This window comes from Sus scrofa, chromosome 10 (assembly GCF_000003025.6).
Source record: "Sus scrofa isolate TJ Tabasco breed Duroc chromosome 10, Sscrofa11.1, whole genome shotgun sequence".
NCBI classification, from domain to species: domain Eukaryota; kingdom Metazoa; phylum Chordata; class Mammalia; order Artiodactyla; family Suidae; genus Sus; species Sus scrofa.
This window is the reverse complement of record NC_010452.4, coordinates 48,271,878-48,295,956: the sequence shown is the minus strand read 5'-3', so window position 1 is coordinate 48,295,956 and position 24,079 is coordinate 48,271,878. Positions and strand designations below refer to the sequence as shown.

General features: G+C 46.4%; 1 long non-coding RNA gene across 1 annotated transcript in view; it reads left to right on the top strand.

Annotated features, from left to right (window-relative positions):
- Positions 1-14,146, top strand: part of LOC110255692 — a 75,755-nt gene extending 61,609 nt beyond the window's left edge. The window contains exon 4 of the long non-coding RNA XR_002336355.1: positions 12,803-14,146. This is a non-coding gene — a long non-coding RNA (uncharacterized LOC110255692). The remainder of the gene's footprint in view (positions 1-12,802) is intronic.

The following is a 24,079-nucleotide window of genomic DNA, read 5'->3' as shown; positions in this document are numbered from 1 at the left end:
AGGCAGGAACAGGGAAGCCAGTTCCCCCTTCCCAGGGGTCTGTACCCCAACCTGCAGTGGACAGGCCGCTCCGTTGGGGGATTGTGCCTGGATCCAGCGTGGCCAAGAGCCTCCACAGAGGTCCCTGCCAGCCTGGGGTGGGGTCTCTGTTGGCTTTGCTCACACAGCTGTGAAGCTGGCCTCGAAGCCTTTGGTGACTCCTTGGTTACTCATTTTTCCCTCACTCTGGATGTTCTGCTCTAAAATCCGCCTCAACCCTTGACGTCTCTCACACTCCAGCCATTGCGAACATCCAAGGCTACAGTGAGCGAGACACGCAAACGGAATTGCGTACGGTGGGAGGTTAACGAATTTGTTTAGTGCATAGTCTAGATGGCTAGATGGCCTACAGTGGGGAGGGCTGGGGGGGTGCTGATGTGGTTTGAGAAACTGGAGCAGTTTTCTCAAAATGTGAATTAAATGAACTTTATTTTTTACAATAGTTTTAGATTTACAGAGAGATTGTGAATATAGTATGGAGCATTCCCCATCGATTCCGAACTTGGTCTCTCTCTTATTATGAACGTTACCTGCGACATCTGTCACAAGTAATGAGCCACTGTTGATACTTTTTTTGTTTGTTTGTTTTGATTTTTAGGACCACACCCATGGCATACGGAGGTTTCCAGGCTAGGGGTTCAATTGGAGCAGCAGCTGCCAGCCTGCACCACAGCCACAGCAACGCCAGATCCAAGCAGTGTCTGCAACCTACACCCTACACCACAGCTCATGGCAGTGCTGGATCCTTAACCCACTGGGCAAGGCCAGGGATGGAACCCGATTTCTCATAGATACTTAGTCCGGCTCTTAACCTGCTGGGTCACAACGGGAACTCCAAAGATCAATACATTATTCTTAATGAAGGTCTGTACTTTTTTCAGAGTTCCTTAGTTTGTACCTAATATTCTTTTTCTGTTCCAGGGTCCCCCATGTAATCCTCATGTCTCATTAGGCTCCTCTCAGCTATGACAGTTTTTTGGTTCTTTATTGGTTTTGATGACCTTGTCAGGTTTGGGGACGACTAGTTAGAGATATTGTAGGATATGCCTCTGTTGGAACTTTCTCATGATTAGATTGGAGTTACGGTTGCTGGGAGGAAGACCACAGACATAAAGGCCGTTTTCATCATATATCAAGGGTATGGCCTGTCCACGTTACTTATCATGGTTGGTGTTGACCTTGACCACCTGGCGACATAGTTTTCGCCAGGTTTCTCCCATGGGAAGCTTTCCCTCCTCTTTTCCATATTTATGGGGGGAGGGTTGGCTTGCTTTACCTCCTTGATGATGTGTTTTGTTTTTAGTAGTTTTTTTTTTTTTTTTTTTTTTTTGCCACACCTGCAGCATATGGTTCCTGGGCCAGGGGTTGAATCCAAGCTGCAGGCCTACGCCACAGCCACAGCAACACCAGACTGAGCTGCATCTGTGACCTACGCTATGGCTCATAGGATCCTTAATCCACTGAATGAGGCCAGGGATCAAATCCACCTCATGGAGACAACATAGGGTCCTTAACCCACTGAGCCACAATGGGAACTCCTTAATAGTTTTTTTGAGGTACAATCTACGTATCACCAAATTCACCCATTTTAAGTGAACAGTGCAATGAGTTTTAGTGAATGGATACAGTTGTACCAAGGGAAATGGTCTTTGAGCTGACAGCCAAAGGATAAGGAGGGTTTGAGGAGGCAAAGGCAGAGAAGGACTATTCTAAGCAGAGGTAACAGCATGTGCCAAGCCCTCAGGGGAGCATGGCACCTTCAAGGAACCTGCGTGAGTCCTGAATCACCTAGAAAAAGGCAGACTGTGTCTCTCTCCTTCACCAACTATGCTTCATAAATATTTTTCTCAGAACATTTAAAAGTCCACAGCATTTTGGAGTTCCCTGGTGGTGCATTGGGTTAAGGGCCTGGTATTGTAACTGCTGTGGCTTGGGTCAAAGCTGTGGTGAGTTCGAACCCTGGCCGCAGAACTTCTGCATGCCACGGGTGTGGCCAAAAAAAGAGTGCCCAGTCTTTCACTGCCTAAATGTGTAAATTCAAGTTCTCCGAAACACATGTCTGTCTAAAACAACTCAGCCCCTGTTGGTTTATCCAAGATTTTACTGTAACAGTAAGTAAATAATAGGATAGTAAAATTCAGAATGGTCCCTCAGGGGGGAATAAAATTGTTAATAAAATCTCCTCCTTTTTCAGATCTGGTTTAAATGAGAATGTAAAATAACACATACAATTTCCTCTCTAATTTCTCTCCCTATGGAACAAACTCACACAGCAAAGTGAGAAGAAGGGAAAGGAACTATACTCAGAAATATATCCATATAAATGGCGTTCCTGTCGTGGCTCAGTGGTTAATGAATCTGACTAGGAACCACAAGGTTGTGGGTTTGATCCCTGGCCTTGCTCAGTGGGTTAAAGATCTGGCGTTGCCATGAGCTGTGGTATAGGTCACAGATGTGGCTTGGATCCCGTGTTGCTGTGGCTGTGGTGTAGGCTGGTGGCTACAGCTCCGATTAGACCCTTAGCCTGGGAACCTCCATATACTATGGGAGCGGCTCTAGGAAGGCAAAAAAAAAGACACACACACACACATATATCCATATACAAACTTAGGAAATAACCCAGTTAGCAAAAACACCGAAAGGCTAGTTCAGTGGGAAGCATGCAAGAGACTGTCAGGACCTCTGTGGAACATTGGAAATCCCTGCCATGTCTGAGCTCCATATTAGTCAGGATAGGTGGGGTCATGTTGCAGTAACAAAGAAACCCCATCTTCTCAGTGCCTTAATAGAACAGGTCGTCATCTGATGTAGGTCAAGGACTGTCTCTGACGGCTCTCCTCCAGTAATTGACTCAGGGATCTAGGCTGCAGCCAGCTTGCAATGGTGTCATCTTAATCACACAGCCTCAAAAGTTTGCACGGAAGAGGGCCAGTGTGGATGATGATGTAGGGGGTTTTGTGGCCAGGTCTGGAGCTGGTATACATCGCTTCTGCCCACAGCCTTTTGGTCAGACCCAGTGACATAAGCCCAACTAAGTGCAAGGGAGGCTGGGAAATGATGTCTTCTGGTTATGCAAGAAGAACATAAAAATGGGGTTTGGTGAACGGAGAGTATTGATTGTCTTTGCCACAAGCTCTTTTCTTATTTGGTACTTTTCAGTTATAAAATAATACGTGCTTTTTGTAGTGGGAGAAACAGGTGTATAAGGGAAACCAGTCGTCTCCCTCCTTCCAGTCTCTCCTCAGGTTTCCTTCCCTGCTTATCCTGCCCACCTCTGTTCTTGTCTGTGTGTCTGTGGGATTTAGGGGAAATGAACTCTGGAAGACACTTCTGAACTGGAGGTTTTCATGGTGATGCTTCCAGAGTTGCTGAGAAACATCTGAAGGGAACGTTTATCCGAGAGATGCCTTATGTTGGCGGAGTACAGATAGAATTTTGCTGGGATTTAAAATCTAGTGCTTTGGGAGTTCCCATTGTGGCTCAGGGGGCTAAGAACCTGACGTTGTCTATCTGAGGATGCGCGTTTGGTCCCTGGCCTCACTCAGGGGGTTAAGGATCCAGCATTGCCACAAGCTGTGTCATAGATCACAGATGTGGCCTGGATCTGGCGTTGCTGTGGCTGTGGTGTAGGCCGGCAGCTGCAGCTCTGATTCGACCCCTAGCCCTGAAACTTCCATACGCCGTGGGCATGGCCCTTTTAAAAAGAAAAAAAGAAAAATCTAGTGCTTTGTTTATTGTTTTCTTGGCTCACTGCAGGCCTCTGGCATTCACCTCTGCCTCTGGGAAGCCTTTCTGGGCTCACTTGTCACTGTCAGAGGCTCTGCTTTTGAATGGTAGACCCAGCTGGAGCTCTGGCCTCAGAAAACTGGGTTCAGATCCTAGTTTTGCCTCCTTCAGTCTCTTTGACGTTGGACAAGTAGTAAACCCTTCCAAGCCTTATGGAAGCACAATGACCTCATATTTGTTTTTGTTTTGTTTTGTTTTGGTCTTTGCAGGGCCTCACCCACAGCATATGGAAGTTCCCAGGCTAGGGGTCTAATTGTGGTGTAGCCAGCCTACACCACAGCCACAGCAATGCCAGATCTGAGCTGCATCTGCAACCTACACTACAGCTCACGGCAATGCTGGATCCTTAACCCACTGAGCAAGGCCAGGGATCGAACCCGCAACCTCATGGATACTAGTCAGATTCGTTTTTGTTGTGTCACGACAGAAACTCCTCATATATATATTTTTTTAATTTTGTTGCTGTACAGTTGACTTACAATGTTGTCTTAATTTCTGCTGTACAGCAAAGTGATGCTGCTGTACATACACACAGCCTTTTCCTTTACGGCTTTTCACAGGATATGGCATATAGTTCCCTGTGCAAGTGCAGTGGGACCCTGTCATTTAGCCATGCTGTATCTGCTAATCGCAAACTCCCAATCCTTCCCTCCCTGACTGTATCACGTTAGTGGGCTGAAGTGATTTGAAGCACTCATTTCGGAAGGAAGATGTAGCGGGAAGTGAGGATGGGGAGGTGTGGAGATTATTAGAAACACGTTGAGTCTGATCAGGCCTTTCAGCTCCCAATTTTCCTCTTCATTAGTTATGCATAGCTCCCATCATCAGGGGCAGGGTTCTGCTGTGACAGACCTTTTTTTGTTAATGACCTAGTGGGATGAAAGGTGTCCCCAGAGGATGGAATTGGGTCTGCCCAGGACGTTTAAGTTTGTTTTGCAGTTTAATGCAACAGTGGTCTACAAGCAGAGGCGCTGGCTCCAATTAGGGGCCAGCAGCACATGTTGCCAGTATTGAGAGGGTGGTGGGAAGAAATACTGATAACTGAAGAATATTCAAAAATAAATAAATAAAAAGAGGTCTTGTCAAAGAATTCAGCCAGCTGAGGACAAAGGACAGCGTCCAAACATGAAAACTTGGGGATTTACAGGCATACGTCGGAGCAGGCGTGAGTTTGGTTCCCGACCACTGCAATAAAGTGAATATCACAATACACTGAGTTGCACAAATTCAGCTTCCCAGTGCCTGTAGCAGTTATCATGAAGCTCCCTGGTGGCCTAATGGTTAAGGATCTGGCATTGTCAGGGCTGTAGCTCAGGTTTGATGCCTGGCTGCGGAACTTCTGCCTGCCATGGTCATGGCCAAAAAAAAAAAAAAAAAAAAAAGGTATGTTTATACTATACTGCAGTTTATTAAGTATGTAATGGCGTACAGCTACAGCAGAAATTATCACAGCATTGTAAATCAACTACACTTCAATAAAACTTTAAAAATGAAGCAAAAATTGGGCAATAGCCTACGTCTTAAAAAATACACAGATTTAAGGAAAAAAATACTTTCTTGCTAAAATTGCTAGCCATTATTTGAGCCTTAAGTAAGTTGTAGTGGTAACATTAGATCACAGACTATTGTATTGTAATACACACAGTAATAATCACAAAGCTTGAAATATTGCAAGAATCACCAAAATGTGACACAGAGAGACGAAGTGAGCCAATGCTGTTGGGAAAATGGTCCCCACAGACTTAATCAAGGCTGCTACAAACCTTCAATTTGTGAAAAATGCAGTATCTTTGAAGCACAATACATTCAAGCACAATAAAATGAGGCCTGCCTATACCCAGATACCTAAAAGAAAAAAAAATCGAAGAAGAGTTCATCAGTAAGTATTCAGTCATTAAAACCAGAAATCACTTTAGGTATTTTCAAACAGAGAAGGATTTAATACAGGAATTCTGGTGGGGGGAGGGCTGGGAGAGCAAAAAGGCAGAGAGTGGTGTTACCCGGAGATCACAAATACAGAGAGCCGGGCGAATGTTCCAAGCGGTTAAATGCTGGATGTTAAAGCTCTTTATCACCGGCTGTTCTAAGAACAGTAGTTTTTCTGGTCTTTGTGCCACCCGTTAAGTATGAGTGAGGTTATATTCCCAAGGCTTAATTTTGTGACCTGTACAAACGGGTTCAAGACCACACAGTGTTCTTGGAGTAACAGGTGGACTATGAGAGTGGATCTGTGGTGTCTTCACTTTGATGAGCAGACCATTCATACAGCTGCTCCCTTGGTTTTGCTTTCTCCTTCTTCTTTTTCTTCTTCCTCCTCCTCTTCTTCTCCTTCCTCTCTTTCTTCTTTTTAAGTCATACCTCCAGCATGCGTAAGTTCCTGGGCTAGGGGTCACATCAGAGCTGCAGCTGCTGGCCTATACCACAGCCACAGCCATGCAGGATCCGAATCCTCACTGACACTGTGTCAGGTTCTCAACCCACTGAGCCACAATGGGAACTCCTGGCATTGGGCTGTTCTAAGCAAATGACCCAGTAGGGTTCTCCCCGACCCCATCCCCTCTGTCCCCACATGTTGCCCCCTCCTTCATCCTCTGCCACTGAGAGAAGCTCTTTCAGCAGGGAGAGTCTTACTACAATGGTCTCCCAGCAGGTCCTCCTAACCCTGGCCTGCCCAAGGAAGGTGACATTCTGGGGAGCTTCTTAAGGACTGTGATCGAAAGGCTGCGGTTACCTTGCTTGCGTGTGATCACCGAGAATGCCTAGATTTAAGGGTTCAACCAGGCCAATCAAAGGGACATAATTTCTCCCATGCACCGTGATTGACAGTTTGCAAAGCATTTACATTTTAACACACATTATTAATTTGATCCTCATGTTCAGTATTTTTTCCAGATAACAAAATAGAAACTCAGGGATTAAGGAATTTATGCCTGGTGATATAATAGAAAGCTGGGCTAGGAATCAAGCCCAGATCTTCAGACTCTGACTTCTAGACCTTCCTTCTATTCCAGACTAAAGACTGGCAGTTTTTAATCTACCTCCACTCTTAAATGGTCCTGGGATGTTGCCTCTCCAGGAGCTTTTCTGTAACCAACACTTCTCTCTGAAGATGTGAGCATCTCTTGGTCCCCTGCGCTCGGCTCTGTCAGCAAAGGGCTGTTGGTTGGAGCTGTTCTTGAAAGACGGTGGCCTTGGTCAGAGGTGCAGAGGTAGGTCTTGTAGGTGGCTTGCCCAGGTCACTCTACCACTGGCCTCTGATTCTCAACATACACACCCACAGAGCTGTCTTCTTGGTACAGTACAGACTTTCCAGAAATTAGCCATGTGCCTGTAGGCTTACTGTGATTGGGAATGCTGTCCCCACTAGAATGGCTGACAATATGCTGGGGGACTTTCTCATGGCTTTTTGAACAAGGAGGCTGGGCACCCTCAAAGTCTTGTGTGTTCCTACCTCTGCAGTATGGTTTATGCCGCAGTGTTAGGTGCCTTGGAATGTTTTTCACTTCTCACTTTCAAGTAGAAAGATTAGTGTTATGGAAATGCCTGATTTATCCCAGTCCACAGGATTTAAAGGTTTTCCTCAGTGTCTTGAAGTTTTGCACAAAATTCTCTATGAATTTTATCCCTGAAACATGTTAATGCTGGAAGCCATAGTCAGCTCCTAATACAGGTGCAAAACATTGAATGTATTGTATCATTAGCTGCCCGGTAACCCTGACTTCCCAGCTCCTCTCATAGACCACTGCTGATCCCAAGGGGCACTGGTGGCACAACGTGAGGTGGCACTCCAGGCCTTTGCATGAACCAGAGCAACTTCTCTGCTCAAGTCAGCTTATTAGAGACCTCATGGACTCAGGCTGTGTCATCCCAACATCGTCTTTATGAGTCTATTTGTCCATATCTGTCCTTGGCTGCTTTTTTCTGACTCCTTGCTTGCTTGCTTGTTTCCTTGCTTTGGAAGGCTATCCACGATGTATACACAATATTTTAGGAAGGGAGTTGCTTTTTTAAAAAATACCACTACAAATTGCAAAGAGTGGCCAGCCTGATGACTTGCGTATAAATGACTGAAGAGGGAGTTCCTGTCGTGGTGCAGTGGAGATGAATCCCACTAGGAACCATGAGGTTGCGGGTTTGATCCCTGGTCTCACTCAGTGGGTTAAGGATCTGGCGTTGCTGTGAGCTGTGGTGTAGGTTGCAGACGCGGCTTGGATCTGGCTTGGCAGTGCCTATGGCGTAGGCGGGCAGCTGTAGCTCCTGATGGACCCCCTAGCCTGGGAACCTCCATATGCCCTGGGTGTGGCCCTAAAAGGACAAAAAGACAGAAAAAAAATGACTGAGGAATTCTTGGTGAAATATCAGTCTGACTTCGTGATCAAGTGATATAATATAGGAAGTGTATAAAAGGGAAGAATTGTCTGACACGGATCTGTTGGAGAGGTACTTTAGAGGCTCCTTGGCCTGCATATTTAAATTCCTTAGAGTATGGCTTTTTCCTCCTTTTGGCTGCATAGCAAACTGTTTTAATCCACGGTTGTGCCTTATTGTTCCATTAAAATTATATTCTTTGATCCATCAATAAATACTCGTGGCTAAAACAAACAAACAAGGGAAATATAAGGGGGAAATGAATAGAAGGTAAGGGTTTGGTTTTTTTTAAAGTATGGTTGACTTACAATGTTGCGCCATTTTCTTTTTTCTTTTTTTTTTTTTTTTTTTGTTGTTGTTGTTGTTGTTGTTTTGGCTGGGCCCTTGGCATGAGAAACTTCCTGGGCCAGGGATCAAACCTGCGCCACAGCAGTGACAACGCTGGACCTTTAACCACTAGGCCACCAGAGAACTCCAGGGTTATTTTCATGAGGTCTCTTTGTGCAAAGTCATCTGAGTGACGACCCTGTCTTGCTGGTAAGAATCTCCTCTGTCTAGTACTGGGGAGCCTTCACAAAGGGAATTTTTGGGCCATGTTTTTAGGCAGAAAAGGGGAGGAAAGTGAGCTCTTTCTGCATCTTGTTGATTCTCACTTGCCTTCAGTTCAAAATACTCCTTATGGGAGTTCCCGTCATGTCTCAGTGGTTAACGAATCTGACTAGGAACCATGAGGTTGCGGGTTCAATCCCTGGCCTCTCTCAGTGCGTTAAGGATCTGGCATTGCTGTGAGCTGTGGTGTAGGTTGCAGACATGGCTCAGATTCTGTGTTGCTGTGGCTCTGGCATAGGCTGGCAGCTACCGCTCCGATTAGACCCCTGGCCTGGGAATCTCCATATGTCGCGGGAGCGGCCCTAGAAAAGGCAAAAAAAAAATATATATATATATATATGTATATATACATATATATATATATATTCCTTATGGCCAATTGACCTAGTGGGGGGTGGCACACTCTGGTCCCTTCATCTTGGTCTTTAGAAGACCAGGCAGCAAGATGGTCTTAGTGAGTTTGTCACCTCCAGTGTTACCTGGCTCAGTGCTGTCCTTTCTCACCTCTAAGGTGTGTCTTGTGTCCTGGGGACATCCCGTGCAGCCAGCCCAGGGACAGCCCATAAGGTGGCTTGAGTTCCCAAGCACAGCCCCTTGCAGTCCCCGTGCCCAGCTGGTGAGATGGTGGGCCCAGTACAGGGAAGCCCTCAGAGGCCTATTTCGGATCTGTGGTCAGCCTGGTGAGGAAGGAACCCCATCAGAAGCTTCATCAAGGAGTTCCCTTTGTGGCTCAGGGGTTAACGAACCTGACAAGGATCCGTGAGGATGCGGATTCGATCCCTGGCTTTGCTCAGTGGGTTAAGGATCCACCACTGCTGTGAGCTGTGGTGTAGGTTGCAGATGCGGCTTGGATCCTGAGTTGCTGTGGCTGTGGTGTAGGCTGGCGGCTGCAGCTCTGATTCAACCCCTAGCCTGGGAACATCCATGTGCCACGGGTGTGGCCCTAAAAAAAAAAGCAAAAAGAAAGAAAAAAGGTTCACCAAGAGGAGTTCCCATTGTGGCTCAGTGGGTTAAGAACCTGACTGGTATCCAGGAGGATGTAGGTTCCATCTCTGGCCTCACTCAGTGGGTTAAGGATTCGACGTTGCCCTGAGCTTTCATGTAGGTCACAGACGTGGCTCGGATCTGGCGTTGCTGTGGCTGTGGTGTAGGCGGGCAGCTGTGGCTCTGATTGAACCCCTAGCCTGGGAACCTCCGTATGCAGGTTGGGCAGTTAAAAAAAAAAAAAAAAAAAAAAAAACTTCTCTGAGAGGTGTGACCTGCCAAACCGGTTTGTAAACCAGTTCCAGTCACTTTAGGGCGACTGTTATGTGTTTGGATGAACACAAACCTGGATTCTCAAACCTTTCTCTCGGTGTATTTTCTTTTAACTTTAGACGGGCTTTCGCTCTTCTTCCCTTTTTATCTTCCCCGCAGCCGGCTCTTTGAGTGGCTCCAGCCCAGCCTATTTATCTTGCGAGCTGCAGAAGGCCCGCGCTCCCCCTGTGATTACATCTTTCCTGGGTAATGGGGTTTTGACTGGCCTTTTTATAATGCTAGGCCACAATGGGACAGGAATATTCTCCCCTTATTTTTATCTGGTGCTTTTATTTCCTGAGCTGTTTTGTTAAGCGGGCCTGCTTCTGATTTTGCTCCTGGTCAGGAACAGGGGCCCGGGATTTGGGGGAAGATTAGATGCCCTGGTGCGTGGATGGGTCTTTACAAGAACGAAGCAGGAGTGGATCACGTGCTGGAGCTCAGGGCCAATGCAGCCCTGTCTCCCAAGAGGCCAATCAATTTCAATTAAGAAGATTAAAAGCCCCGAGCGCAGAGAGGGCTGGTCACGGGTTTCTGAAAGCCTCGCTTCTCCCGCAGCCTGAAAGCAGGCTGTGGGCCCAGAAGCGCAGGACAGTGTCCTCTGGGCCAATGTCAAGACAGCAGTGAGGGGTCAGAAGCAAAAGGAGAAGCTGGCCGAAGCGGCTGGTGACTCTTCAGAGGATACTACTGGCATTTGGGGTAGGACTGACCTGTCAGCGTCCTCAGCCCCAGTAAGTATCCAGTCCCAAGCCACTGGGCTGTCCTGACCCAACCGATGCCCTCCCCACTTCAGGGTGGGCTCACCCTGGGCACCCCCAGCAGCTGCCCCTGTTCTGCCTCCTGTGGCTGCCAGCTGAGGCACTGGTTCTCAGGTCTCGGACCCTCCTCCTCCACCAAGCGTCCCTCAGGCTCTGTCTGCCACACCCCTCACTGGATCCAGGGTCCTGCCTTTCCTCACTGCCTGGGCATCCCAGAGGCCACACCCCCTAGAGCCGGAGGTCCCGTGGAGGAGGGGGGGCTTTGGTATCACAGGGACCTGGGGCTGAGCCCTCTTCCTCCTCTTACTTGTTCTGTGGTGGCCCTGAGTCAGCAGATGACCAGCCTGTGCTTGTTAGAGAGCAGTGGAGGAGTTCCCATTGTGGCTCAGTGCGTTAAGAACCTGACTAGTACCCCTGAGGTTTCAGGTTCAATCCTTGGCCTCACTCAGTGGGTTAAGGATCCAGCGTTGCCACCAGCTGCGCCACAGGTCGCAAATGCAAATTGGATCCCCTCTGGCTGTGGCGTAGGCCGGCAGCTGCAGCTCCGAATTGACCCCTAGCCTGGGAACTTCCATAGGCCCTGGGTGCGGCCCTAAATATTAAAAAAAAAAAAAAAAAACACCTTGCTACGGGACCACGCCCTGAAGGAAGAGGAGACAGACTCCATGGTATCTGAGATTACCAGCAGCTGAGGTGTCTGTGGTTTCTGTGTTTCGCTCAGAAATCCTCAAAGGCACGGTCTTGGGGCATCAGGATGAATGTCTGGAGACCTGGGGCCCCTGACTCATGGATGCAGCGTCAGCAGAGGCGTCTGTATTCTTTTGCTCAGGCTGCTGTTAAAGTGGCAAGGGCTGGACAGCTTAAACAACAGACATGTGTCTCAGGGTTCTGGTGGCTAGAAAGTGAGGACAAGGGGTGGGCAGGGTTCCTTCTGAGGGTGATGCGGGAGGGTGGGTTCCAGGCTCTCTCCTTGACCTATGGGGGGAGTCTTCTCCCTGTGTCTTTGCATTGTCTTCCCTCTGTGCGTGTCTGTGTCCAAATTTCCCCTTCTTGTAAGGACACCAGTCATAATGGATTAGAGCCCACCGGAATCATGTCACTTTAATTACCTCTTTTTTTTTTTTTTTTTTTGTCTTTTTGCCTTATCTAGGGCTGATCCTGGGGCATGTGGAGGTTCCCAGGCTAGGGGTCTAATCAGAGCTGTAGCCACCGGCCTACGCCAGAGCCACAGCAACGAGGGATCTGAGCCGCGTCTGTGACCTACACCAGAGCTCGCGGCAACACTGGATTCTTAACCCACTGAGCAAGGCCAGGGATCCAACCCGCAACCTTGTGATTCCTAGTCGGATTCGTTAACCACTGTGCCATGACGGGAATTCCTAATTACCTCTTTAAAGGCACGGTCTCCAGATACAGTCACATGCTGAGGTCCTGGGGGTTTAGGGCGTCAACATATACGTTCCAGGGCCAATTCAGCCCGTCACATCCCTCTACTCAGCTGGCCTCAGTTTTACCAGCAGAGAAATAAGGGGTGAGCCTTGGTTTCCCAGATTCCTCCTGACTTTAAAGCCGATCAAATTTTAGCCTAGAATTGTGCATGGACCTTCCGTAGCTGAATGTGTGACTTAGGCCATGTACTCTTTCCAGGTTAAAATTTATTTATAAAGCACAGATAAAAGGAGTTCCCATTGTGGCACAGTGGAAACGAATCCAACTAGTATCCATGAGGATGAGGGTTCGATCCCTGGCCTTTCTCAGTGGGTCAGGGATCTGGCATTGCCATGAGCTGTGGTGTAGGTCGCAGAGGCAGCTCAGATCCTGAGTGGCTGTGGCTGGCAGCTGTAGCTCATATTTGACCCCTTATCTGGGAACTTCCATATGCTGCAGGTGCGGCCCTAAAAAGCCAAACAAATAAATAATAATAATAACATTTATTTATCTCCTAGGTGTTGTGAGCCTTAAGTTATGGATGCAGCGATGACGCATTACGAACCACCCCTACCATCATCGTGAGGATAGGGGACTCGAGGCAGATCAGCCACCAGCACCAGAAAACAGGCTTTCAAACCAACAAGAGAAGACAGGATCGTAATACCCTCCTAACAACATTGCCTTATTGATGCAGTGCAAGGAAAACTACATTAGATTCTATTGATTCTCTTTGAGATCTAATAATAGGCTTTCTTCAGATCTTGTTCACATACCTCATACCTCTTCCTCCACGAGTCTATCTCAGGAGCTGAAATCGGCCAGTTACAAACAGCATTGGTTCTGCAGTCATATGCAGTCACAGAAGCGAAGGTCGTGTTTTCGAACACAAAAGCTACGACGCTTTCTTTGGGAAACAGGGCACGGCTGGGGAAAAAAAAAATATCTCGCTTCTCAAGAAAATGGAAAGCGTGGCTAACTTCAGATTTATTTGATTACAAAGTCTTTCTCGGGGCTAATCAGTTTTAGAACCCGTTCTTATTGGCACCAGCGAGCCAATAAAAGAGCCAGAAGGAGAGAAGAAATATCACATCAACTCAGAAAAACAAGGTTGTTCATTTTTTAAAAGAGCATTGAATTAACGTTTACACCCCTGCATCAGCTTATTTATACAGACGCTATAGGAGATTCTTTGCATCTGCAGAATTTGTTAGCATTCCGAGTTTGATAGATTGTACCTGACTTACTTGTGAAAAATCATCTCAAGAAAGATCTGCCCCCCACCCTGGGAAAATATGTAAATGAATAGCCAGAAACGCTCAGCGGAAGGGAGAGGCCGGATTTTAGATGTCACGATGGATGGTTAAGAATTTGGGCTTTGGGGCAGTGGCGTGATGCTCAAGTCACCTCTGAACTTCACTATCCTCATCCCTAGGATGGGTTCCAAACCAGGGTTTTCTGTAAATATTCAGTGGGCTAATGCATGCACGGAGGTTCTACATTAACCCTCCCAGAGGCCAAATGAGAAGCCAAGAAATGCCAGCTTATTTATTATTGTTGTTGTTATTATTATTATAGAGAATCTTTGAATGCTTTATCCTTCATCTGAGGAAAAAATCACAAAAAAGGATTCAATATGTAGAGAGAAAAAAAGTCTTGGAGTTCTCTGATGGCCTAGCAGTTAAAGGATTTGGTATTGTCACTTCTGTGGCATGGGTTCCATCCCTTAGCACGCGTGTTCTTCATCCTTTCTAAAAGAGATGTTACCACAGTTCCTGTTGTTAGCGCACCTGATAAGTGTCCATGAGGATGCAGGTTCGATTCCTGGCCTCGCTCAGTGGGTTAAGGATCCGGTGTTGCCATGAGCTGTGGTGTAGGTCGCAGACGTGGCTCGGATCCCACGTGGCAGTGGCTGTGGGATCCGGGCCAGCAGCTATAACTCTGATTTGACACCTAGCCTGGGAACTTCCGTGTGCTGTGGATGTGGCCCTAAAAATACAGAAAAGAATAATGTTACCAAGTTAATAGGTATTAGGGAGCCCGGGGAGAAACCAGAACCCTCCCACGTTGCTGGTGGGCATGTAAAAGGGTGCAGACCTTTTGGAAACTCTTTGGTGGCTCCTCAAAAGTTGTAAAGAGATGTGGCCCACGTAGATCTGGCCCAGCAGTTCCATTCATAGGTATATATGTGTCCGTACAAAATACGCATCCATTCAAAAACGTGTTCATAAACATTCACTGCAGGATTATTCACCACAGCCAAAAGGTGGAAAGATACAGCTCAAGTGTCTATCTACTAAGAAATGGATAAACCAAATGCGGAACAGCCATGCCATGGAATTTTATTTGGCAACAAGCAACTATGAGGGACTGACATGGGCTACGACATGGATAAAGCTTGAAAACATGATGCTAATGCAAAGAAACCAGTCACAAAAGGCTACCTGCTGCATGATTCCATTCATTGGAAACATCCAGAATAAACAAATCTGTACAGACAAAGGGTAATCAGTGCTTGCTTGGGGCTGGGAGGGAGGGCAGAAATGGTGGGTGGAGGGTGGGGTGGGGGGAAGGGAGTGACTGCTGCTGGGTCCAGAGTTTCTTTTTGGACAGATGGACATTCTTTGGAGTTAGTGATGATGGTCATACAACTTTGTGAATATTTTAAAAAGCACTGAATTGTACCCTGTAAAATCGTGCATGTTATGGTTTATAAATTTTATCTGGAAAGAAAATCAGTGGCTGCTTAATGTAGAAAATACGAAAACAAGGAAACAAAAATTGTCATTGCAGCATCCAGAGATAATCGCTGCAAATGCTTGGATGTAGATCCTCCCAGACTGATGCAAAAGTGTACCTTTAAAGAAAATAAAAGGGGACCTTACAGTACACACTGTTGAGTGATCATTATGTTTTCATATTACTGTTGCTTTTCCTTTCTGTATTAAGAAATGGCCTCTTAAACATAGGTGGCGTCCATCTCTAAGTCTTCTCAAAAGTCTTGCCTTTCCACATTCCTCTGCCAAGTCGTGTTCCTTCTCGTTCCAAGGCTCTTGGGATTTTTCAAATGAATCTGTTCATTTGGATCACCAGAGTACTTTCAGTGCTTGCTCTCACAACCTGACCTATGTTACAAGCTATTTCATTAATATCCATGATTTCAGTGGAATCCCTAAATCCATATTTCTACCTCGACCTCTGGCCCAGATACTAGTCGGGCATCTCCAAACGCCCACATGAAGTTCCCACTTGGATGTTCCATCACTGACGTTACCCTAAGACTAAAAGCGAACTCATTTTAATTTTCATTGTCCTTGAGATGGAACTTCATGCCCATGCTTAAGCTTCCTCATTCAAGTCGAGCTGCTTAGCAGCCATGGAAACCTACTCCCGCTAACTTAGGGCAGGTAAGTCAGGAGGGAGACGGGGTGGCTCACACCAGCACCTGTCCACTTCACTTGGTCTTGGTTTCCTTAAACCAAGAAAAATGGGTATAATCTCTCTACCCACCTCATGGGATTGTGAGAAAGAGCGTTTTTTTATCTTTTTTTTTTTTTTTTTTTTTTTTTTTTTTTTTTTTTTTAGGGCCACACCTGCAGCATATGGAACTTCCCAGCAACGCCAGATCCGAGCGTCTGAGATCTACACTGCAGCTCATGGCATTGCTGGATCCTTAACCCACTGAGCAGGGCCAGGGGTCAAACCTGTGTCCTTATGGATGCTAGTTGATTCGTTTCCGCTTAGCCATGGTTGGAACTCCCAGAGCTGCTCTTTTGGAAGATACTTTGTGAACTCTGAGCCGCTCCACAAGCATAGGTTGTTTCTAAAATAAAGTGAGGTTTTCCTTCAAGTTCTGTTCCTGACTGTTTGTACCTCTGTTCCCTCTCAGTGCTTCCGAATTCCTTCACTGCCCTCGCATCCCCTCATTGTCCCCAGGTCCCCTCACTGCCCCCACATCCCCTCAATGTCCTCATATTCCCTCACTGCCTCCATATCTAAGTCATACGGTCTTGTCTGTTCTTTCTTCCTCCCTTCTGCCGCTTCCCGTCATCACTGGCCCCCCAGAACTCAGCTGCATCGATGGAAACCAATTGTTCCCAAGCTCGATTATACATTAGACTCACCTGGGACAGTGATTCCACTTCAGAGGAGCTGTAAGGAGACCTCTGAAGACATATTCTCAACAGGCTGCGGAGGCGAGCACAACAGGAACAAACCCACTAACTGAATCTACACATTGAGGTTGTTACTTGGAGTACACTAGTCCTGGGGAAGGGGTTCCCTAGGGAAATGTCTGGAAAACGCAGCCTAGAGCCTCCGCCTCCAGAGATTCACCGTCAAAGAGATCCTGCCGGTAAGCTACTTGGGAAACTGTCCAACCCCGAATATGTGAGATTCTATATGATTGCAAGACGTTTTTGTCCCATAATATTGTGAATTATACTAAGAACTGTGCACATGGTCTTTTTTCTGGCAGAGAGCTCCCCCACCCCTTGGAATTTCCAAGCGGTCAGAGCCTCCAAGGTGTCTCTTGTTATGTGGATAATGTGACTTTTGGATGCACTTAAGGATGGGGGTTGGTAGCTATGGAGCCCACCCTATGATTAGAGGTTGGAACTTTGAGTCCCGCCCCTCCAACCTAAGGGAGAGGGGCTAGAGGTTGATTGCCAATGGCCAATGATTCAATCAATCACACCTGAGTAAGGAAGCCCCCATTTTAAAAAAAGCAAGAGGGTGGGCTTCAGAGGACTCTGTGGTGGCGAACACACAGAGGTGTTGGGACAGTGGTGCCTAGAAAGAGCATGGGAGCTCCTCGCCCCTTCCCTGTGCCTTGCCTCACGCGTCTCTTCCGTCCGGCTCTTCCCAAGATACATCCTGTCGTGGTAAACTGATGATCCGGTGAGTAAAATGTTTCTCTGAGTTCTGTGAGCTGCTCTAGCAAGTTCCTTGAACCTGAGAAGTTTGTGGCAACCTCCGATTTATAGCCAGATGGTCAGAAGCACAGGTGACAATATGGACGTGAGCCTGGGGTCCGAGTGGGGGAGGGGGCGGTTTTGTAGGACTGAGCCCCAGATCTGTGGACTCGCATGATGTCTCGGGAAGATGGTGTCACAACTGAGCTGAACTGTAGGACCAGCTGGGGTCCTGAGAATTGCTTGTTGGTGTGGGGCGCCCCTCCTCCCACTGAAGTTGGTACTAAAGCCCATTTAGTCCCATGACATCTGTGAGAATTCTACCAGGAGAATATCCGGAGAAATAGATTTACGCTTGGGGGAAGCCTGGCCTGTAGGATCAATGCGGAATTCGTTATTCTTGTTTCCAGGGTGTTGGACCACTTGGCTGCAAACTTCCTCTCCTCTCATGCCTCTTTCTATACACTTGGCTCTGAGTATTTGCAGGGGATTTGTTCCAAAATCCTCAGATGGGGAAGTTCCCTGGTGATCTAGTGGTTTGAACTTGACACTTTCCCCACTGCGGCCCAGGGTCAGTCCCTGGTCTGGGAACTGAGGTCCCACATCATGCCGGAGCACTCTATGGCCAAAGGAATGGTGATAACATTAACGTTTTATGAATAAAACAGAAACAAAATCCTCAGATGCTCAAGTTCTGTAACATAAAATGGCATAGTGTTTGCATACAACCTCTCCATGTCCTCCTGCACACTTTCAATCATCTCTGGATTACTTGGAACAACTAGTACAGTGTAAATGGCCCAGGTACGGGCAAAGTCAAGTTGTGCTTTTTGGAACTTTCTGGAATTGTTTTCTAAGTATTCCCTATTGGCATTGAGAAGAACTGAGGATACGGAGTCGTTGGAGCTTGTTCTGCCTCTGGAATTGCTCTGGGTTCATGTCCTGTCGCCTCATCTACCCCCTGAAAGCAGTGACCGTGTGTTAGGCACTTGCAGGTGGGCCCCTTTCCTGGTACAGGGCCTCTGCACTGTGTGGCTGGTAAGAGCTGTTGGTTTGCAGCATGTGTTTTGGGATTGGTGGTTTGGATTTCTTCTCCAGGTGGTCCTGCTGTGTTTGTGGGGCTTAGGGTCATCCTGGAGGGAGGGAGGGCTGGTCAAGGCTGAGGACGAAGTTCCGTGACTCTCTAGGGCTACCATGCAAAGGGAGGGGAGCTCAGCCGCTGAGACGGATTTGGCTAAGACAGAGTTCTGGGGTCGGTGCCGGCCTCTAGGGGCCTCCATCCAGCAGCCAAAAAAGAGGGGCTGGGTCTGAACTTTCCTCCACGCTTGCCTTTCTCCCTGGTCACTGGGGAACTGGCCCTTCCAGTTGCTTCTGTAAGGTCACCTAGTTCTGTGCAATCAGAATGCGTGAGGCAGTGATGCTAACACAGGGCCAGCTTTGAATTTGCTCCGACTCATTACGGGAGTGAAGCCACTGTGTTATCCTCAGTCACAAGTTACTGATCATCCACGTCACCCCCTGAGGTGGGCACCTCGCCCAGGTCTTCCAGGGCTGTGGCTTCCAAACTTTAAAGGTGTCTTTGTAATAAAATTAGGTCGTGATGATGGTTGGACAACTATAAATGTAATACTATTGATTGAGTAATAAAGTGTATCTTGTGGGAGTTCCCATTGTGGCTCAGCAGGTTAAGAACCCAGGACGTGTGTTCAATCCTTGGCCTCCTCAGTGGGTTAAGGACTGGCGTTGCCATGAGCTGTGTGGTAGGTCGCAGACACGGCTCAGATCCTGCATTGCTGTAGTATAGGCTGGCGGCTACGGCTTTGATTCAAGCCCTAGCCTGGGAACTTCCGTATGCCATGGGTGTGGCCCTAAAACGACAAAAGCAATAAAAAAATAAAGTACATCCCGTGGGCCTGTGGTCCTTGTAAAGCACTCCAGGCCTTACCCCAGGGCTGCTGGGTCAGCAGGTCCAGCGCAGGGCTGGAGGGTATGTAGTTCTAACAAGCTCCCAGGTGATGCTGATGCTGCCAGTCTGGGGACCACTGAGCCTCATGCCCTTGGCCTCCCAGCCCTGCCACCTGCAGCACATGTCTCCCCACTGAACGAGGGGGTTTCAGTGGCTTTCATCCTTCTGGGGATGGCCTGACGTCCATTTCAGTCTCCTCCAAGCCTTTTGGTGGACAGATGGACAATGAAGAAGGGGAGGAAATTAGGGATACAAAGAGAGCAGAGCTAAGTAAATCTTAGAGCCAGTGTTCGAACCCTGGTCATTCTGATTACAAAACGCCCTCTGTGAACTAGTCTGCTCTGTGCTCTTGGACAATTTTAACAAAGAACCTGTTGTCAAGTTAAAATACTAGCTACTTGCTGGGGCCTTTCTGATAGTGTGTTTGGGATATTTCAAATAAGAAGATTGAATTAAAATGCTTAAAATGTTCCCGCTGTGGCACAGTGTGTGAAGCATCTCATTGTAGGGATTCTGGTTGCTGAGAAGGTGAGGGTTTGAGCCCAAGCCTCATGCAGCGGTACATGCTTAGGCGCAGCTGTGGCTCAGATTCAATCCTGGCCCAGGAACTTCCACATGCTGTGTGTTTGACCATTAAAAAAGAAAAAAAAACAAAAACAAAGAGGAGTTCCCATCATGGCGCAGTGGTTAATGAACCTGACTAGGAACCATGAGGTTGTGGGTTCAATCCCTGGCCTCAATCAGTGGATTAAGAATCCAGCATTGCTGTGAGCTGTGGTGTAGGTCGCAGATGCAGCTTGGATCCTGAATGGCTGTGGCTGTGTCTATTGCGCAGGCCAGCATCTATAGCTCCTATTCGACCCCTAGCCTGGGAACCTCCATATGCCCCAGGTACGGCCCTGGAAAAGACAAAAAAAAAAAAAAAAAAAAAAAAAAAGAGAGAAAAACACTTAAAATGACACCTGGCATAGAACAAACAAACGTCTGACACATTTCACCCAAGTACATCCTATAACACGGATTAGAAGCACAGGCTCTAGCCCAGAATGCCTGGGTTTGAATCTTGGCTCTGCTGTTCACTAGCGCTGTGACTTTGGGCAGGTTAGTTAAGCTTTCTGAAATTCAGTCTCCCCATCTGTAAAATGGGGATGGATAATAGTAATACTTCCAGGCTTACAATGGAGAAGAACTGAATTCTTATCTGTCAAATTCTTAGGACAGTGTTAACATTCTTGGTTTAGGACGTGCAAACCAACACCTTGTAGGGGCAACTCAGATGGGCCCAACCCTCAGTGGAGTTATTCTGGATACTTTACTGTACATCTGGATGAGGGAGCTGGAGCCACACTCATGGAGTCCAGGCTTGGCTAAAAAACTCAACAAGCTGGAACAAATTGCCTCGCTGTCTTCATCTGTCAAATGGGGATAACTGAAGTTTTCACTTCACAGGATGGCTTTGTAGATAACATGAGTTAAACGGACCTTTAAGGCATTACAACTGTGCCTGGCCTGTGCTCTCTGCCCAGTACGCGTTAGCTGGTATCCACAGAGTGGGCGCTACCTGTGGGCCTGACAGCCACCAACCTGTTTTTCCAAACCATGTCACCTGTTAGGTCTGTGTGGCCTTGCCCAGGTAGATAAGCACAGAGAGAAGACTGTCATGGCCTGAGCTGCTTGTGTCTTGGGCTCACTTGTTAAAGGAACCTACTCGTTTTATTTTTCGTAGGTAGTCATTCTCCCCAAACGCCCGAGGCCCTGGTGGAATCTTTTTTGAATTGATGCGTCAAAGACCCTTGGACCTCAGATGGGTTTCTTCTTATCTCGCCACGAATATGTTTTTTTATATATTATCCACTCCAGTTTCCTTTCAAGCTCCAGAGAGGATATCCTTTTCCTGCTAAGCTGCAGAATGATTTTGTTCTCCCTTCAAAGTAAATCATTAACTTGCACAGCCCTGTAAATAGGTTCAATGTATATATTATCGGAGTGGGTACGTGTAATGGGAGTACCAGGAGTTCCTGTCATGGTACAGCGGAAACAATCCACTAGGAACCATGAGGTTGTGGGTTTGATCCCTGGAGTCGCTCAGTGGAGTGAGAATCTAGTGTTGCCGTGAGCTGTGGTGTAGGTCACAGACGAGGCTTGGATCTGGCGTGGCTGTGGCTGTGGCATGGGCTGGCAGCTGTAGCTCCTGTTGGACCCCTAGCCTGGGAACCTCCATATGCTGCAGGTGCAGCCCTAAAAATAATAATAATAATGGGAGTACCAAGCTGAAGTTTTTTTTGTTTTTTTTTTTGTCTTTTTTTTTTTTTTTTGCTATTTCTGGGGCTGCTCTGCGGCATATGGAGGTTCCCAGGCTAGGGGTTGAATCGGAGCTGTAGCCGCCGGCCTATGCCAGAGCCACAGCAACGCGGGATCTGAGCCGCATCTGCAACCTACACCACAGCTCACAGCAACGCTGGATCGTTAACCCACTGAGCAAGGGCAGGGACCGAACCCGCAACCTCATGGTTCCTAGTCGGATTCGTTAACCACTGCGCCAGACGGGAACTCCCCAAGCTGAAGTTTTTACTGGAGTTTATGTGATACTTTGGAAGGCTGTGTTACAAGAGTTTATACCGGTATTTCAGATATCCCTAACAGTATCCAGGCATCGAGTATGATATACATACGAATGTACAGACCACTGAGCCTTTGGTTTCCTTTACCTTTATTTTTTTCATTTTAGGAAATATACATGTTCATTTTAGAAAATTTACACAAATAATTTTTTAAAATCACATAATTCTACTACCCAGAGATAACCACTACTTGCAATCTTTCTTTTTTTCTGTGCATGTGTATAAATATTTCCTTTATAGAATGTGATCAAACCAGTGGGTAACACATCGTCTATACCTTTTTAAAGCTGTAGAAGGGTGTTGATGTGTGTATGTTTTTGGACTTGCTATAATTTGTAGTTATATACAATGACTTTTTTTTTTTTTTTGTCTTTTTGCCATTTCTTGGGCCGTTCCTGCGGCATATGGAGATTCCTAGGCTAGGGGTCTAATTGGAGCTGTAGCCCCGGCCTACGCCAGAGCCACAGCAATGCGGGATCCGAGCTGTGTCTGTAACCCACACCACAGCTCACGGTAACGCTGGATCCCTAACCCACTGAGCAAGGCCAGGGATCAAACCTGCAACCTCATGGTTCCTAGTAGGATTCGTCAACCACTGAGCCACAACGGGAACTCCCACAATGACTATTAATGTAACTATAAAAATAAATGTCTTTCTGAGATTAAAAAAATATGACCAGGCTGAACATATTTTATAGCAAATATACCGTGAATATTTTTCCACATGATATGTATTTTTCTACTTTATTAAAAAGTTTTAAAAGTAACTTCCTTTTTTATTGCAAAAGCAACACATGTTCATTATAGGAAAATTAGGTAAACAAACAGAAGAAAATGTTAAAGTTCTCAAAATCTCACCATTCAGAAGTAGTTATTAATAGTTGGGTGTGGGAGTTCCCATTGTGGCTCAGTGGGTTAAGGACCAGACTTTATGTCTGTAAGGATGCAGGTTCGATCCCTGGCCTTGTTCAGTGGGTTAAGGATCTGGCTCAGATCTGGTGTTTCTGTGAATGTGGTGTAGGCCTGCAGCTGCAGCTTGGATTTGATCCCTGACCCTGGGAACTTCTATAAGCTGCAGGTGCAGTTGTGAAAAGAAAAATAAAAAAGGTGGATGTATGTCCTCTTAGCCTTTTGGGGGGAGGATTTGTATATTAGAAAAGCCAAAAAGGAGTTCCCCAGTGGCTAGTGGTTAAGGACTCAGTGTTGTCACTGCTGTGGCTTGGGTTACTGCTCTGGTTCATGTTTGATCCTTAGCCCAGGAACTTCCTCATGCTATGTTTGTGGCAGAAAAAGATCCTATAGTATATATTGTTCTGTGACCTGCCTTTTTTTTTTTTTTTTTTTGCTTTTTCTTGGGCCGCTCCCGCGGCATATGGAGGTCCCAGGCTAGGGGTCGAATCCAAGTTTTTGCTGCTGGCCTACGCTAGAGCCACAACCCAAGCCACGTCTGCAACCTACACCACAGCTCACGGCAATGCCGGATCCTTAACCCGCTGAGCAAGGCCAGGGATCGAACCGCAACCTCATGGTTCTTAGTTGGATTCGTTAACCACTGCGCCACGACGGGAACTCCTGTGACCTGCCTTTTTAAATCAATTGACAGTTGATCTCTATGTACACCGCTGAAGATGGCCTTATTTTTAATTTAAGGATGCATTATAACTTAAACTGCTGATAGACATGTAAATATTTTAATTTTGTAAAATATTGAAACCATGTAGCTTGAATGAATATTTAAAACCATGAATCATGTAGCTTGATCTTTGGGCAAATCTATCTCTCAGACAAATTCCTTCCAATGAAACTGCTGGGTCAAAAGTTTTAAGCAAATTTGATGTTTACTGTCAAACTGCCCTCAGAAATATTATACCAATTAACATGCCTGTTAGTAGTGGCTAAGAGTTTCCTTCATCATAAAAATTACTGGCGCTACCTTTCTTTTGATATTTGCCAACTGAATAACCACAATTTTCAAACTGCTATTTTAATTTGCATATCTTGGATTTAATTTTAGCATTTTAATGTTTATTGGCCATTTGACCTGGAAGAGTTGGATGATAAATATACTCTTAAAAACCATTTATTCTGCACATATTTTTCTTTTGTCTTTTGCTCTTTGTAAAATTTTTGAAGTATGGTTTTAAAATTTTAGGTAATCAAATAATTTTTACTTGATAATTTCTTCTTAGATCATCATGTTTAGGAAATCCTTTCTCAAACTTATATTTTATTAATTATAAATATTCTAGTATTTAGTTGTTTTATTTAAATCCTTGAAATATCTGAAGTTAATTG